We start from the raw sequence: 17,777 nt of genomic DNA, 5'->3' as shown, positions 1-17,777 counted from the left end.
CTGCGGGGACTGTGGAGAGACCGGAACCCCTGTGGTGACCTCCGAGGCCGGAGCGTGGTGAATGTTCTCCCCCCCCCCCTCCGACGCCCTAGAAGCCCCGGGAGCGGAGACGGGCTGGGGCCTGTGAAGCCGGGGCCTGGATTTGCTGCTCCCTGCCCGGATTGTGGGCCCTGCGCAAGGTGGCCCCCCTGGGCCCGACGCAACTCTGGGGGGACTGAGGAGGGACCGGAACTCCTGTGGTGACCTCCTTGGCCGGAGAGTGGTGGATGATCTCCCCCCCCCCCCAACGACGCTGTGAGCCTGCGGAGCCCCAGCCTGGACACGGTGGTGACGGGAGGATCTGAGGCCCTGCATTGTGAACTTGGGCTCCCTGCTCGCCCCCCCCCCCCTCCTCACCTCCAGATTGCGCTGGGGCCCCCCGGAGAGCTCACACCGCGACAGAGACCCGAGTACAGCGTAAGCAGAGCCTGGCCCAACGGACTGAATCTGGTTGCCTCACTGCGGAGGGCCCACTGCATCAGAAATAGTGTCGGAGAGACCCGCGGGGCGGTGGGGACGTGAAGCTTGTACCACACCCTGTCCTGGTACCACTTTGGGGGCGCTGAGACCACTGCCCCTTCCCCACGCCAGCTCCAGGACACCAACAGCGGGGGGACCTCTGAGAGACAGCATGGGCAAGAGAGACCCGGCGCCAAGGCCTGCCAGGCAGGAATCCATTGAGAACTATACTACTACGCGAGCACAGAGAGACGCAAATGTGGGGACCCGGGACGCACAAACGGACACCGCTATGCTCCTCGAAGCGATACAGGCCTCGAGAACTGACATACAGAACTCTAGAGCAGCCCTGGAGACCAAGATAGGGAAGGTGGGGTCGGAGGTCCTCTTGCTGCGCCAAGACTTCAGAAACTTATCGGACAGAGTGGGCACGGCGGAGACCAGAATATCGGAAACAGAGGACTCCATTACCTCCCTGAAAAAAGATATGGCGGAATTACAGGCCTCACATAGACAGCTGCTGTGGCGGGTGGACGATGCGGAGAACAGAGCACGCAGAAATAACCTGCGCTTTGTGGGCCTGAGGGAGGGAATTGAGAAGACCGACACTGCGGCATTCCTGCACTCTTGGCTTACGTCTATGTTCCCGCAAGCTCGCTTCTCTAACTGTTTTGTGATCGAGAGAGCACATAGAGCACTCCTAGCCAGACCGCCAGAGGGAGCGAGACCACGCCCGATCATCGCAAGATTCCTCAATTATGCGGACAGGGACCTCATCCTTAGAGAAGCTCGGAAAATGGGAGAAATCAAGTTTGAAAACACCGTCATCATGATCTTTCCTGACTATAACCAAGACGTGCAAAAGCAAAGGCGCTCCTACGACACTGTCAAGGCCAAATTGCCAGAACTGAACATATCCTATATGCTACTCTTCCCTGCAAAACTAAAGGTACTGTTTAAGGGCAAGTCACACTTCTTCAATCGCCCAGAGGAGGCCTGGCACTGGCTGGAGGAGAGACTGTTGCTACAAGAGGCGGAGGAGGAGGGACGACGAATCTGTGATGAGCAGGCGGCGGCCAACTTTAGGAGAAGCCCGACCGGGTCACAGAGAACACGACATCATCGGGCAGGCAGACAATCGCAACGGACTCCATACCCTCCCCAACAAGTAGCGACCGGAGGGGACCGGGGGGATGGTGCCGCTGCCAACACTGGGGATCCCACTCAGGAGTCCAGATTCAGGTGCCTGCTCCCAACGTCAGGAAATGTGACGGACCACGAGGATGACACGAATATCTCGGACGTGGAGGAACAGACGGAGCAATCCATACATCCACTAGCCGTTGCCATCAGAGATCTGGAGCAAGGGGAATCGGGCAACGCGGAGGCTACTGAACCTGATACGCAGGACTCCCATTCCTGAAAAGCTGAGGGACTGAGATCCAACATAGTATTTCTTTGCTTGGGACACGCAAGTAACACTTTTTGTCCTTTGGGGTGGGCATATACCACTTCAGAACTTGAGATTGGACAGTTAGACATTTCTTAGTGGGGGTTCTTTGAGGGGTGGGCAACAGACCTTGCTGCCTGGTAGTCCGTGCCGTCGATGGTTGTACGGGCGGGATGGCCGGGGGGTACAGGTGGGGTGGCGGCGGGGGAGCAGGGGTTGTTCATTTAGTTTGGTTGTTTGAGGGAGGGAGGGGGGAGGAGTACGTGGTTTGGTGCACACAGTCATGAAGGTTGGCGCATTCTGTGGTTCTTTGATACCGGCGACCGCCCGCCTTGTTCGACCCCACCGCCTGGATTACAAATAAATTGTCGCTATACTTATGGCCTCTGAAAAAATACACGTCCTGACGTGGAACGTGAATGGTCTGGGTAACAAGATTAAGCGTGGTTTGGTGAACAACTATCTCAAGAGAGTAGGCCCGGACATCATTTTTCTGCATGAGACACATTTGAGGGGCACTGCCTGTGCATTCATAGCAAGAGGTCGATATAAGGTGCTGGGTCATGCGGGATACACACCTGACTCTAGGGGAGTAGCAATTATTGTTAAGAATACCTTTCCCTTCCGGGTCACACGTACATGGGGGGACCCGATGGGAACATGTATAGGAATACAGGGGTCCTGTTGTAGGCGCCCCTACACTCTTGTTTCAGTATATGCTCCGCCCAAATTGTAAGCAAATGCGCTACGGATGCTTGTGACCATCGACACCTCAGATACCATACAGATAGTGGGGGGTGATTTCAATGATGTGATGGACAGGGGTCTTGATAGATCGGGAGCGACTAATAATCGAGGACCTCAGACTCCCCTAGCTCAAATGATGTTGGAGATGGGCCTGACCGATGTCTGGAGACTGCTGCACCCGAACACTGTGGCCTACTGTTTTTACTCGGCCACGCACAAGGAGTTTTCCAGGCTGGATTATGTCTTTATGCCTAGGCAGGAAATATCTATGGAGGGCACTGCGGAATATTTGGCAAGAGGTTTCGCAGACCACTCGCCGCTACTAGTATCGATGGGCCGGACTGGACACAGGGAGGAGGTCACGTGGCGCCTCGCCGCCTGGGACTTGACGAACAAGACAATACTTAAAGGCATTAGAGCGGATGCACAGGTGTACCTGGTAGAAAATGATGGGTCAGTAGACTCGGCAGTGACCTTGTGGGAGGCGCTGAAGCCGGTGATGAGAGACAGAATAAATGGCAGGTTGAGGGAGGAGAAGAGGAGACTACAGGAGGAGGTGGGGACAGTGGAACAGAACATAGTGGAGCTGGAAAGGGAACACATGCTTACTAAATGCACGACGACCTTGCGTAAACTGCTGGATAACCAGAGACGATATCGAGAATTGGTGACGGAAGAGGAGAAAACGCAAAACCTGGCCACACTCCACCGCCTTTATGACGTGGGAGATAAGTCGGGCAAACTTCTGGCCTGGCTTAGTCATAAGGAAAGGGCAGCGCGATCGGATACGTTTGCGGCTAATTACGAACGCTTCTACGAAGCCAGACAACTGGGCACGTGCGAGGACTCACTCCTCTCTATGTCACAGGTTGATCTCCCTGTGGTGGATGCTGAGGCCCTACCGGCGTTAGAGGCCGACATTTCCCTAGAAGAGGTCAAAGCTGCCATTGCCGGACTAAAACCGGGCAAAGTGCCGGGACCAAACGGTTTCCCCCCGGAATTCTTCAAGTGCACGGCTGACATATTAGCTCCACACCTGAAAAATCTATTTCTTGCAGCATATGAGGAAGGGAGTCTGCCCACTGACCTCACCATGGCGACCATAGTCCCTATCTACAAAGAGGGCAAGCCACGGGGGGACTGCGCCTCCTACCGTCCCATCTCCTTGCTGAATACGGAGGTGAAACTCCTTGCCACGGTCCTGGCGCGACGCCTGAGACCAGTACTACCCGATCTCATACATTTAGACCAAACCGGCTTCCTACCAGACAGGGCCACGAAATTCAACCTCCGTCGCACGCATAACTGGCTTCAGGAGGTGAAAGACAGGGAACCGCGCATTGGTTCCTTTCATTGGATGCCGAAAAGGCCTTTGACTCCGTGCAATGGCCGTTCCTGGAGGCCGCCTTACAAAAATTTGGTTTTGGCCCCAAATTTCGCTCATGGGTACACCTGCTCTATACCAACCCTCGGCTAAGGTGAGGGTAATCGGGAGGCTCTCTCACGAAATTTTGATCCAAAGAGGTACCCGACAGGGGTGTCCTCTATCGCCGCTCCTCTTCACATTGACAATTGAGATACTGGCGGCCAAGATTAGGCAAAACCAGCAGATCTCAGGGTTTCGAGGTACGGACGCAGGCGGGACGCAGGAGAAATTTTCCCTATACGCGGACGATGTGCTCCTCTATATCACTAACCCGCAGACCACAGTACCTGAATTGTTCCAGGAATTGGATTGCTATGGCAGCTACTCCGGATACGCTATAAACTGGCACAAGTCCGTCCTTTTTGATCCCAAAGGAGACTCGAGTGCGGGTGCTCTTCCGGACAGGTTGGTGGTGTCCACGGAGGGCTTCCAATATCTGGGTATATTCATTACACTGGACAGGCAACTGTTGCGCCGAAATAATGTTGAAAGAATACTCATGCACTCCGTCTCTGATATGGACCGCTGGCGCCAGCTCCCTTTGACACTTCTGGGTAGAGCGGCAATGTATAAAATGATAATACTACCCAAGTATTTATATGCCCTACAAAATGAATACTATCTGATCCCGGACGGCCTCCTCCGTAGAATACACGCCGACCTCCGATCTTTTATATGGCTAGGTAAGCAGCCGGGGATAGCGCTGACCACCCTCCAGCGCCATCAATACAGTGGTGGAATCTCGCTCCCGAACCTTGAGGCTTATTATTGGGCGGAGCACTTGACCCCCATTAATGACTTGCTCCACGCCCCGGCGGACCACCCTACGTATGCGCTGGAACGTTCTAAACTGTCCCCACATAGTTTGCTCTCGTACTTGTACGGTAGATCGACAAAGAAATCCTTACTCCCGGCCACGTGCATCACACTCCGGGCCTGGAGAGTGGCCACGAGACGCACGGGATGGGATAGGAAGCCCACCCGACAGACTCCACTCTGGCACTGCACATGGCTCCCCGAGCTGCATAAACTCACAGGCTTTAAGCGGTGGGATGATATCGGAATTTCCACAGTAGGAGATGTCATTACCAGAGGAGAACTAAAATGCTTCGCGACCATGCAGGCAGAATATGGGCTCCATCGTTCGCAGTTTTTTAAATACATTCAATTTCGGCATGCGTGGTGGGCGCAGGCTTTGACTCTAGAGGATCTCCCAGAATATGCGCCGCTGGAAGGCAGGCTACTTCAGGAGCAGATACCATGCAAGGCCGTATCACTCACATATAAAACACTCACAAACAATATGCTAGGGGATCTGGCGAAGCTTAGGGGCACTTGGGAGCAAGAAATAGGAACACTTGAAGATATCGACTGGGACCTAATACTAATGCACCCAAGGGAAGTGGCTATCAAAACCCGGCTCCGCCTTATCCAATACAACGTGCTCCATAGGACATACTTTGATAGGGTGAGATTATTTAGAAAGGGGAAAACATCAGATGATAGGTGCCTACAATGCCAACATGAGGGAGGGGATTTCTTCCACATATTATGGGCGTGTGATAAAATACGATCCTACTGGACACTCATCTTTACTGAATTGAGAGCACTTCTGTCTGTACCGCTTACACAGGAGCCCAAACTGGCCATCTTGGGAATGACTAATGATGTTGACCTCCCCCGCCCCTTACTGGTGTTCCTGACACTGGCCCTGGTGGTAGCGAAACAAGATATCACAAAATACTGGGGGGCTGTAACCATCCCCACGGCGGAAGAGTGGAGACGAGGGTTGGACCTTTTCATGGCGGCAGAGCGAGTGACGTATAAATCGAGAGGTTGCCCGAAAAAGTTTAAAAGGGTCTGGTCGAAGTGGAGACAGTAACATTGGCTGGATGGTGGATTGGGGGTGGGAGGCTCGTGACTGAGCCCCAGGGTAGGAGGATGGGCGAGCTGATGGCGGAGATGCACATACGGAGTGAAACTTGATGCGACAGTCACACCATGCTTCATGCAATATAACTGTACCATTTGTTTACCAGGGCGGGAGGGAGAGGTGGGGGTTGTGGGAAATGTATAAGGCCACTACCATGACTGTACAGTTAAGTTTTGAACAGGGGGATGTTATGCTGTTTTTTTCATTCACAGAAATGCTTGTTGTGGGGGGGGAGGGAGGAGGGGGTAGCAAACTAAAAAGCAGATGCTTAGATTACTACCGTGGATACCCCCTATGATACGGTGAGGATACACTGAGAATGACTCGAAGATACTGTCAGATTGACTTTTGGGCTATGCACCGGAGAGACACTTGGGATTCCATGATCTGAAATCTACTATGTAACACTGTCTTACTTGAATAACAATGCTAATGTTGGTCTTATGTCTGAGTATCTGCAATAAAAACTATTTAAAAAAAAAAAAGATTGCTTTCAAGGATTTAAGCCACCTGTTTTTATGGAATATATCCGCTTTGATGATGTCTAGAAACCCCTCAGCATAATGGGAAAGCTCAGGCGTAGTCCAGAGCCTTCTCCAGTACAGAATCGGTCGGAGTCTGACCAAGTCTGTAACCGCTTTTCTACCCAAGTCGTGCCTGAGGGGCAGCAAGAGAGTACTTTTCGGGACACCAGTTATAGACCGGAAAAACTTGTTTTCCGAGATTTGTAGGCCAGCCACCTTCTCGAAACCCCATAACTCAGCACCATATAGTGCAGAGCCAAGAGCCTTTGCCTCATATACCTGCAAAGCAGGCTTTATAGGTTTCGTCAGGGACTTTATATGCTCGGAACTGATAGCACCTGATAGTTACCTGTGCCTCAATGTAGCTATATCTATATGTTTGCTCCATCCGTTCTTATTTGAGATATGAATACCCAGATAAGTAAAAATGTTCACCACTTCTAAAGGCCGACCATTCATAATGATTTTAGATTTAAAACTGGGATGGGGATTAAAAATCATAAGTTTTGTTTTGGTCACATTGACCTCCAGACCATTCCTCACCGCAAAATAGACTAAAGATAGCCAATGTACGCTGTAGGCCACTTGGGGTTTTTGATAGGATGAGCGTATCGTCCGCGAACATTAGAATTGGTATTTGTGTGCCAGCTAATGAAGGAGCATCCAATTCCGCCGATACCATGCGGGATACAACACTGTTAATAAACAGTGTAAAAAGAGTGGGGGCCATTGAGCAGCCTTGCCGGACGCCCCGCTCTACCGGGAAGTCCGCTGTCACCAAGCCCTGTCCCCCCCACTGGATTCTAGCGAATGTTGCTTCGTGAAGCCGCATTATCAGAGTCAATAAATCATCAGGTACACCCAGGTTCTTAAGAACAGACCACAACTTCGATCGCGGCACTAGATCGAAGGCAGCCCGCAAGTCGACAAAAGCTGCGTATAGGCTGCCCCCGCCCAACACCACGGTCTTCCATTACAGTAAGTTGAAGCGGAAAACCTGATCCACAGTACTTGTGGACCTACAGAATCCTGCTTGAAACGGTGACAGAGCATCATTATCCTCAGCCCAGTCAAGAAGCCTGTTCACAATCACACGCCCTATTATCTTTTGTATGGTATCAATAAGGCTAATCGGTCACCTTTCTTGAACACTGGTATAATTACTGCTCCCTGCCAGGATATCGGTACCTCTGCACCCTTAACAATATTGTTGATGAGGAGGCAAATGTACTTACACCAACGTTCTTTATCATTAATAAAGACGTCGGCAGGAACACCATCCATGCCTGGTGCACGCCCGCTGTTCACGGTACTCAAAGCCACCAGAATTTCTTGTAGACTGAAGGAATTATCTTTAAAGTGGGTATAATTTATGTCCGCTGTAGATGTAACCTGTTTTATCTCAGCATACTGAGTTCTAAAAAATTTTACCCACTCTTCTACCGGAACATTGTTATTTGGGAGTTCAGGTTTCCCCTCACCACCCCATTTGACAATGCTCCAGAACAGTCTAGAATCTTTCTTATCACTAGCTCTTTTTAATTCGGACCAGTGATGCTCATCCCAGGCTTTCTTTGCGTTCGCTATACTGGCTTTATATTCCTTTCTAGCGGATTGAATAGCCATGGTATCCCTACCCTTTAGAGCAGTACCTAGGGCGTTTCGTGCATCCCTACAATGGGCATTATACCATTTTGCGTTCTTGGGAACTCTCTCACCCTTGCCCTTTGCAGGCTTCAAAAAGTGTTTTTTAATTACGGAAAAGAGGGTATCGTGGATTACAGCCAGGCTACTCAGCTCAGAACTTGAAGGATTATTATGTTCCATGGCTGATATCGCTTTATCAGCTTCGATTTTGATGTTATCCATGGCCTGTTGATTAGTTGCAACATTTATCCATCTCAACCTATGCATATCGTTAGTGGGGACAATTAGGGGTGGAGCAAGGGCAGTAGGGCCGCTGGTCCTGTTGGATAATGACCACCATTTATGCTTTATACACAGAGGGTTGTGGTCACTCTCGTTCCTCCACACAACCTCCATGTCACTTAACAACGGCCATAGTTTCAGACTACAAAGTACGTAATCTATTCTGCTCTTGTGCCGCCCATTGTCAAATGTCATAGACCCATTTTTGTTACTGGACGTCGTTCCGTATAATGCTCTTAGACCTTTCTCAAAACATAAGGCATTCATACTAATCACATCCTCGGTCCAGCGCACAACTGGTTTCAACTCTAGTTTTGGGACCCCCCAATGCCAATCCTCTTGATCCCCAAGGAAATCGTCGTCTGTGGCTAAGGGTTCAAATGTTCGATTAAAGTCACCTGCAATGACAATATGATTATCTTGGGAGTAGGTATCAAGGAGGGAGCCCAAGGCCACTAAAACCTCTGACCTCCCACCCCTAGTTCTCCTCACATATACATTGTAGATGTCTAATGTTCCCTGAATATCTGAATTCATTGTGATTAGTTAAATGTCTCTATGGCTAGTTTCTTTTACTTGAACATCTAGTTTTAGGGACTGCCGAACCCAAATGGTTAGACCGCCCATTGGTCTTCCCTTTGGGCCTTTTAAAGCAGGCACAGAATAGTTCAAGTATCCCTGTGCAAAGGATGGTTCACATGACTAGGTCTCCTGAAATATACATAGATCAAAAGAATTAACAAATCGAAGCCACTCTCCAGAGTCCAGATTAGAGCCCAGGCCTGCAATGTTCCATGAGAAGAATTTCCCCACATTGTCCACGATACCATCCAGGTCCATCAATGAAGGATTCGCAATATTATCCTCAAATAGTTCCTGTTCAGTTCCAGCTAACATGCCTTCGTGGCAGATAACATCAGTAACATCTACCCTCACGGAGGTATTCTCAAAGTTAGAACCCACTATAGAAGCAACAGCACACACTTCAGACTCAGGCTTTGCGGTGGAATTGAACGGTAGATGGTGAATTCATTCTTCTTGCTATTAACTAGAGGAATTGTGTCACCTGTCAATCTTCCTTGGGACATGCAAGTAACATTTGTAAAACCAAAATCCTCGACAATAGAAGTATAGGTTATGTTTAGCTCAGCCAGATCATTGAACACAACACTGCCTGCCCTCTCAAGTCAATCGCATTCATTCAGGTCTGACAGTGCCGCAAATCTATTTTCAACGCTGATTCCCCATTCGCTAGGTTGTACAACCCTACCCCAGTTATTTGTTACCGAGTTCCATTTTGTCTTTAAAATGCTTGGATTCACTGTGCTACCTCTCCTATGGAAAAAATCCAAGGTTAGCGGAACAATCTCGGTACTCCTACGTTGGGGGGGAAATATGTATCTTAGAAGCTCGGGGAGTACTTCTGGGCTTAGGAAATGCAGAACTACACAGTCTCCTTTTAGTTTTTTCACGCTGGTCCCTATCCAGTCCACCCTTCTTGCCATGGTAATTTCCCCGGCTAGCTGTTGTTTTTACCCTCGGAGATATCATCATATTATTACATAGCCAGTGGTATGCTTTACTAATCAAAGAAGAAGTAGATTCTACTTGACCTGGTTTTAGGGGAGGTACATTGGCCAAGACCAGAACAAGAGGAGAGGCCTCTACAATAAGTTGAACCGGGCCTTTGTCTACACTCATCCCTATGGAATCTGGTGGTAAATCTTTATTGACTGTTACTCGGGCACCTTTGTCTACTGGCTGCTGAGTAGGAGGCGGATCTGGTATCACATCATCACTACCCCCTGTCCCACCCCTAGGGATATTTGCAGATGATACAACTCTATTTGTCACTAAAGTTGGTATGTTACCCACCTCCTCCACTGTCTTGTTTATCTGGCCCCCTAATCTATTTACTTCGGCTGTTAACAGGTCAATTTTGGCTACCAATGGTTTAATTATAGATTTCATCTTGGAGTCAATCATACTCACTAGCTTTTTAATAAATTCATCACCTAATATCTCCTTCTCACCTTGTTCCCCATTCGCCTCTATTATGGCTGTATTTTCGGTGAAGACACTGTTCTTCTCATACTGGAGCGTAACCCACCCGTTTGCTCTGACCCTTTCTGCATGCTCTAATAGCTCTAGTTACAGGCACAGACACAGGGGAAGGGGAATCATCTTCTATTGTGTTGACTGGTCACCTGGTTCATTGTCTAGATTAACAGCAGAGGATATATTTAAATCAAGGTTAACATTAGGGCTTATCTCGGTGACTGAAATATCCCTACTATGTACCTGTATCGGAACTTCTAACACAGTAGGATCTAGCAGAGAACTCTGCGTAGAGATGACAGGTGGTGAGCTCAAGCCCAGCGATATCCGTCTTGTGCTATTTATTTTACTCACAACCTGAACCAGGTAATTGTCTATAGTATTAGGTACAGATGAAGACCTTTGCTTGGACATGTTGGAGACAATTGGATAGTAGTCAACTAGGAGTACAACAAGGAGGGGTTGCTGGACTGTTCCTATGCGTGACTAAGGGAAGAACTAACTGGCGTGACCAAAGGTGTAAGTGTAACACCCTAGGGCATCCATTTTGTTGGATGGATTTGCCTCACACACCCCGAAGGATGTCATGCTTCATCATCGGCGGTTGCTCCTCGTCGGGGAGGCGGTGCAATCCCCGACGGGCTCACCTCAAAGAGGGGCTCTTTGGCGGAGATCTTTTTTCCAACAGCCTTATGGTGAGGTGTGGGTGTGTGGGCAGGGTGGTATGTGATAGTGAAAAGGGATATTTAAAATGTAGCTAAGGGTACCGGAATTAACTTTATTCTGGGGGTCAGACATCAGCATGTTGTAAATCACCTTTTTATAGGTCCTGATGAATCGCGGGTAACTACTGCCCACTGCGAGAAACATGTCGACCGTCTTCACCACTAGCCCCATCTAGGTTCACCTGACTTTACTCGTTGACTCCTAGTGAGCTAGCCCCCTGTTTTTAATTGCAGCCAGGGGACCCCCAGAATAAAGTTAATTCCGGTACCCTTAGCTACATTTTAAATATCCCTTTTCACTATCACATACCACCCTGCCCACACACCCACACCTCACCATAAGGCTGTTGGAAAAAAGATCTCCGCCAAAGAGCCCCTCTTTGAGGTGAGCCCGTCGGGGATTGCACCGCCTCCCCGACGAGGAGCAACCGCCGATGATGAAGCATGACATCCTTCGGGGTGTGTGAGGCAAATCCATCCAACAAAATGGATGCCCTAGGGTGTTACACTTACACCTTTGGTCACGCCAGTTAGTTCTTTCCTTAGTCACGCATAGGAACAGTCCAGCAACCCCTCCTTGTTGTAACCATTGATACGGGCACACGCTGTGACTGGACCTTCCATTCTCCTGAGTGGTAAACGGTGTCCGTTGATCAAGTGATCACTTTTCCTTCCTCCCTCTTTTTGAAAATAGTCAACTAGGAGTATCACCCCCAAAGCCAAGCAAACAAAAAGCGTTTACCAATTGGATAGATAGACAGTGACTTCAGAGATATGTTGACAAAGATAATTCTTACTTGAGGGGTAACAATGATAGACCGCGACAGGAACAGGCAGGGATCCTGGCCCAGCCCAGTTACGGTCAGTCACGAGCTGTCACAGACTGTCCGCCCTTTGTCCGGGCTTCGTCCGGCGCGCGTCCTCGCGGGACGAGGGACATGACGCTGCTTTATGCGCCTCCTGGCGCGCTCAGTGGTGGCGTTGGCGTTTTGCCCCGAGGGATCCTGGGGATTGTAGGCTTTCGTGGGACCGGCGGAGCTAAGCCCGGCCGGTCGTTCGTTGTGTTTGAGGGGCGGAGCCAAGCCCGGCCGCGAGTCAAGAAGCTGAAGGTACAGCAGTGAGCCCCGGTAGCAGAGACGGTGAACTTCAGGGGACTCGGCCCCTGATGCTGCTTTATGCGCCTCCTGGCGCGCTCAGTGGTGGCGTCGGCGTTTTGCCCCGAGGGATCCTGGGGATTGTAGGCTTTCGTGGGACTGGCGGAGCCAAGCCCGGCTGGTCGTTCGTTGTGTTTGAGGGGCGGAGTCAAGCCCGGCGGCGAGTCAAGGAGCTGAAGGTACAGCAGTGAGCCCCGGTAGCAGAGACGGTGAACTTCAGGGGACTCGGCCCCCGACGCTGCTTTATGCGCCTCCTGGCACGCTCAGTGGTGGCGTCAGCGTTTTGCCCCGAGTGATCCTGGGGATTGTAGGCTTTCGTGGGATTCTGATTACCCTTCTGGTCTGCTTTCTTCTGGCCACCACTCTGGTTCTGGTTCTGCTGCTTGACCCTTGTCCTGACCCATCTGTATGCCTTCTTTCCCAATTCTTGGGGAGAGGTCAGATCTGAGTCAATCAAGTGCTGATGCAACAACTGGTTCTGACAATTATTTAAGATTTGCTCTCTCATAATTAGATTATACAATCCTGTGTAATCAGTAACCTTACTTCCCAGTAACCAGCCTTCCAAAGCCTTAGTGGCACAATCAACAAAGTCAGTCCAATCCTGAGACTGAGTTTTCTGGGTGTCTCTGAACATCAACCTGTACTGTTCAGTTGTTAAGTCAAACCCATCAATCAGTGCATTTTTCAGGACTTGGTAATCATTAGCATCCTCATCTCTAACAATGAGGAGCTTATCTCTACCTTTACCTTCAAAGGAGAGCCACAATATAGCTGCCCACTGACTCGGGGGTACCTGCTGTACTTTGCAGGCCCTCTCCAGAGCAGTCATCCATTTGTGGATGTCATCTCCTACCTTATAGGAGGGCACTATTTTACTCAGGTGTCTATTATCAAAACTCCTGTCTTTATCTCTAGGGATAATGCTGCCACCAGTGGGTTCTAACCCTCTCAATTTCTGCTCTCTGGCAAAGGCAAGTTTCTCTTTGGCAAGGGCAAGTTCTTCCCTTTCAATCCTCAGATTCACTTCCTTCATGTTTGCTTCATGTTCTCTTCTCTGAGGGGAAGTCATCCCTCTCTGAGAAGATGCCTGAGAGACATGGGTGTGAATAGATCTGTTAGAGCCTCTGGAGTGAGACCTAACTCATCTATTCCCAAGGTTAGGCCTGCTTGTGGATGGGCCTGGGGCTCCCCCAGTTCCATTCTCATGTAGGCTTAAGTTGGCCCTGGTAAGTCTGCTGACTATAGCCTGACCATTGTCTACCTCTCCATCAGAGGAGTCCCCATCTTCCTCACTGTCTACATCTTCTGTTTCAGGGAGGTTAGACTCAGGGTCACCTTCTAAGGGGGCCATGCTTCCATCTGTAGGATCAGAGGGGCCTGGATTAGAAGCCTTTCTAGCATCATATGTCTCTTAGAGACCTACCAGAAAAGGAAGGGTAGGGTTAGAACCCTGTTTCAGTTTCCTGGAGGTACACAATTGTCTCATCTCCTGGAAGCTGAGGGCTGAATATTTGGAAAGGACCTGTGGAGGGTCACTAATCACAGGGTGAGCCACAACGTTCTCTCCTGTGATAGACATGCTTTCTAGTGAGGTGTAAGTGGTGCACTTACCTACACTATGGGTTTTCCTACTGATCCCTTGATAAGAGTTGTAGTCAGGGTGTGCTACTTCCTTTCTACTACAACAGCTGGTTCAGTAGAACTCAGAGTATTTCTAAGCTTTGTTATATGTACCTATGGTACCTTATGTGATCTTTCAAATGATATCTCAAGATTATATTTGGTAAAAACAACAGCAAGCTCAAATCCCAACCACTGCACACCAATGTGAGAAGTTGGCCTGATATATGATGCTCACTAATTCTAGTGTTCACCTTGTATCAGTCCAAACAACCCTTATGGTGATTGGTTGTAAGTCACCCTTATAGACCAGCTATCCTAATGGTAGCATGGACAAAGCAGTCTTAGGCTAAACTCTTTTGGCATGTGAAGCCAGCTGTTTTACCACATATAACCCCTTGAATACCAAATGAAAGGGCACCACACAGGTAGTTATGAAAATAAACAAGATATTTATTAACTAACATACACCTCTGAACTCTTTATGAGATCAGAGGGCTAAGCACATGACAAGACTTAAGAAAAATACGTTAAGTTGCACAAATTACAATGGTGCCCAAGGGGCACATCAAACCATATACTAAGTACATGGTATAAAGAAATCGATAGAAGGAATGGAGCTGTCCAGAGGCTGTAGGTTCGCTGGGACTACACTATCCTAACCTGAGGTAAGTAATAGGAGGCCCACGGGACGCGTGTGCAGAGTGTGAACTCACACACGAGATGCGTAACAAAGTCAATGGACAGTACAAATTACGAAAAGGTAAGTATTAGACAGTTCCGACTAGCTAGGACTAAAACGACTGGAAATCTGGACACTAGGAGTGTCAATCTACCCTTGAGCACCGAAATCCTCTTGTTACCTCACCCACGGGCTGCGGGTGCATAGGTGTCAAAGTGTGTCGGGTTTCCGCGTTGAAGTCTATGGAGCCTGGAAGAAAAGATGCTGCAGGTGGCCAGAAGGAACATGTCCGGAGCGACCCAAGGGTGGATCGAGGAAGATGAAGACCTGAAAGCAGAGGGGACAATGTTCACAGTCACTAGACAGTGACTGGAGTGGAACCAGGAAGGAACCAGATGCTGTCGTTGCAATCAGGTGAAGAGGGGACGCTTGACTCTGCAGCCATGTGGACCAGGAGGTGTCTTGGACGACCAGGATGGAGGCACAAGCTGTCCCACGCAGACTCTCGCGGTCGGCGGTGTTGGGTCCGGATTCGGCGTCAACAGGCCTTGCCAAAGGCAACCCACGCGGTGAGTGGAAAAGGTGTCTGGAGCGGACCAGGAGGGTCCGGGGTGCTTCTCCTTTGCAGGGAAGCAGGGGCCAGTCTGGAGCAACCAGACCAGCGGTGTGGATTTCAAGGATCGTCGTCTAGGAGGTGACTAGCCAGCCAGCAATTGACCAGACAACGCGTCGAGCAGCAATCAAGCAAAAGGGCCCCACGCAGATCTCGTGGATGATGGAGGGCTGATCTTCTGTGCAGGAGCTGCTCGGGGCTGGGGCTTCTCAATCCCCAAAGCACTTCGTCGAGGATGCCTCTGAAGTCGTGCTGGAAGCGAAGTGCAGTTTCTCCAAGATGGCTGGTCCCACGTGTCTCGTCGCACCCACGGATCTCAGCTGTGCTGCAGATGTAGGTAGAGGTCGGAGAGGTCTGGAAGTCCGGGTCTCGTCGGGCTCTGAAGTCTGGATCCACCAGGGAAGACGACAAAGTGAACCGCTGGAACGCTTGATGGTGCCTGCTTGTGCAGGGTGGTCACTCCTTGGCCACAAGGGAGATTTCTTCAGTCTTCTGTGGAGCAGAACGTCGAAGTCCAGAGTTTCTTCTTGTAGAGTTTCAAATCAGGATTAATCTAATTTGGAATGGGACCAGCTCCTACCTTTATTCTCCTAAAGGGGGCTGTACTATGACTAGGTACCTCCTATGGGTGGGACCAGGAAGGGGGGTGGTTACACCCCCTAACCTTTGTCCGGTTTCGCGCCAGAGCTGGGGCTGGAGTGCCCCAGTAACTGGTTTGAATTGGTGTATGCACAGGGCACCTTGTGTGCCCCAGGCATGTCTCATTCCTTTCAGGCCTGTCCTACCTAATAGACAAAATCCAGTCTGGGGTGGTGTTAGCACCTCCCAAGGCAGGAAACCCTTTGTCCAGGCCTCCCTCGCTGGAAGGACTCCCAGCAGCAGGAGGTCAGACTTGTGTCTGTGGTGGCAGCATCCATTTTGTGATGCTGAGGCTTGTGTTAACTTTAACCGGGGTTCACAGTTATGTACATGTTGTGTCCCTCTAAAAGGGTGGAATGCTACCCCCGTCGCCAGAACTGGTGAGGGGGTCGTATTCCAATTCGTATGACACCTTACTCGACATGTTTTGATAATGCTATGCCAAAGTTAGCAATAACCGCGAGGATTATAATGCACTTAAGTGTATATGGTATAGCGTTATCATGGAAACAGCTAAAGGACTTGGTTCCGAAAGCTGCAGAAAGGCTCAGCTCATGCTAGAGCACCATCTCACATAATTCCCAGCACTCTGCCTCCAGGATTGTTAAGGCCTGCCATAGGAGTGACTTATAGGAGTATATGTGTCCATTTTAGGTTTAGATATAGGTATACTATATCTAAAGCATAGGGTGATTACACCACCTTGCCCCAGCTGATTGATCAGCCAGTTGTGTCAGATTTGGATGGCCAGCCAGGGGTTGCATAATACATACTGCAGCCCCTGGTAGGCCTTGGGTTCACTTATGCCCTGGGTACCTATGGTACACTGTACAAGGACTTACAAGAGTGACCCAATACCAATTGGTAAATGCACCTAAAGTACATGGATGTCAATTTAGAGAGAGAACAGCTAGGCTGTGGGTCTGATTAGCGGTCCCACAGCCAGGGAAAGTCGTAAACCAGTGAAGTAAAAAGCAAAAATCTGGGGTGACCATAGGATTGCCGACCCTACTCTCCTACACCCTGCACCTCTCATTCCCCTGCTACTCCCACCCTCAAACTGGTACCCTGAAACATGCGTTTTCCTCCCTGAACAGTTCTCTCATGTCCCCAGTTCTTTGCCTCCCCCTCTGCACAGTAGTCTGCCTTCTCCCTGCTTCTCACGTACACTACCTTCTCCCAGTCCTCTAGCCCCAGGTGTTTTCTGCGATAACATACCATGTGTTCTCTCTCCACCCGGACCACCTCCCTCCTCAGGTGTCCTGTTTTGCTCACGGCCTCCCTTCCAGCTGTCCTTTCCTTGTTAGCCCCTTCGTGGAACCTCCCACGCCGCTGGCAAACTTCCCTATTTAAGGTGCTACACTTTCCAAGACTTTTGCCACACCCCACTCGCCACTCCCAGGCACCTCTTACCCCCCCCCCAGAGATGCCCAGTTTTGCCAACTGGCCCTCACCTGCTCTTAGTTCCTTACCATACCTCTCTGTGTGCGTGTGTGTGTGTGGCTCGCTGTGTGTGTGTGTGTGTGTGTGTGTGGCGTGCTGTGTGTATGTGGCTAGCTTTGTGTGTGTGGCTTGCTGTGTGTGAGTGCCTCGCTGTGTGTGTGTGGCTCGCTGTGTGTGTTTTTGGCTCGCTGTGTGTGTGTGGCTCGCTGTGTGTCTGTGTGTGGCTCGCTGTGTGTCTGTGTGGCTCTCTGTGTGTGTGTGGCTCTCTGTATGTGTGTGTGGCTTTCTGTGTGTGTGACTCTGTGTCCGCTAATACTCTCTACTACTCTCTAA

The sequence above is a fragment of the Lissotriton vulgaris genome, chromosome 4_1, assembly GCF_964263255.1.
Source record: "Lissotriton vulgaris chromosome 4_1, aLisVul1.2, whole genome shotgun sequence".
Taxonomy (NCBI): Eukaryota; Metazoa; Chordata; class Amphibia; order Caudata; family Salamandridae; genus Lissotriton; species Lissotriton vulgaris.
This window is presented reverse-complemented; position numbering follows the sequence as displayed.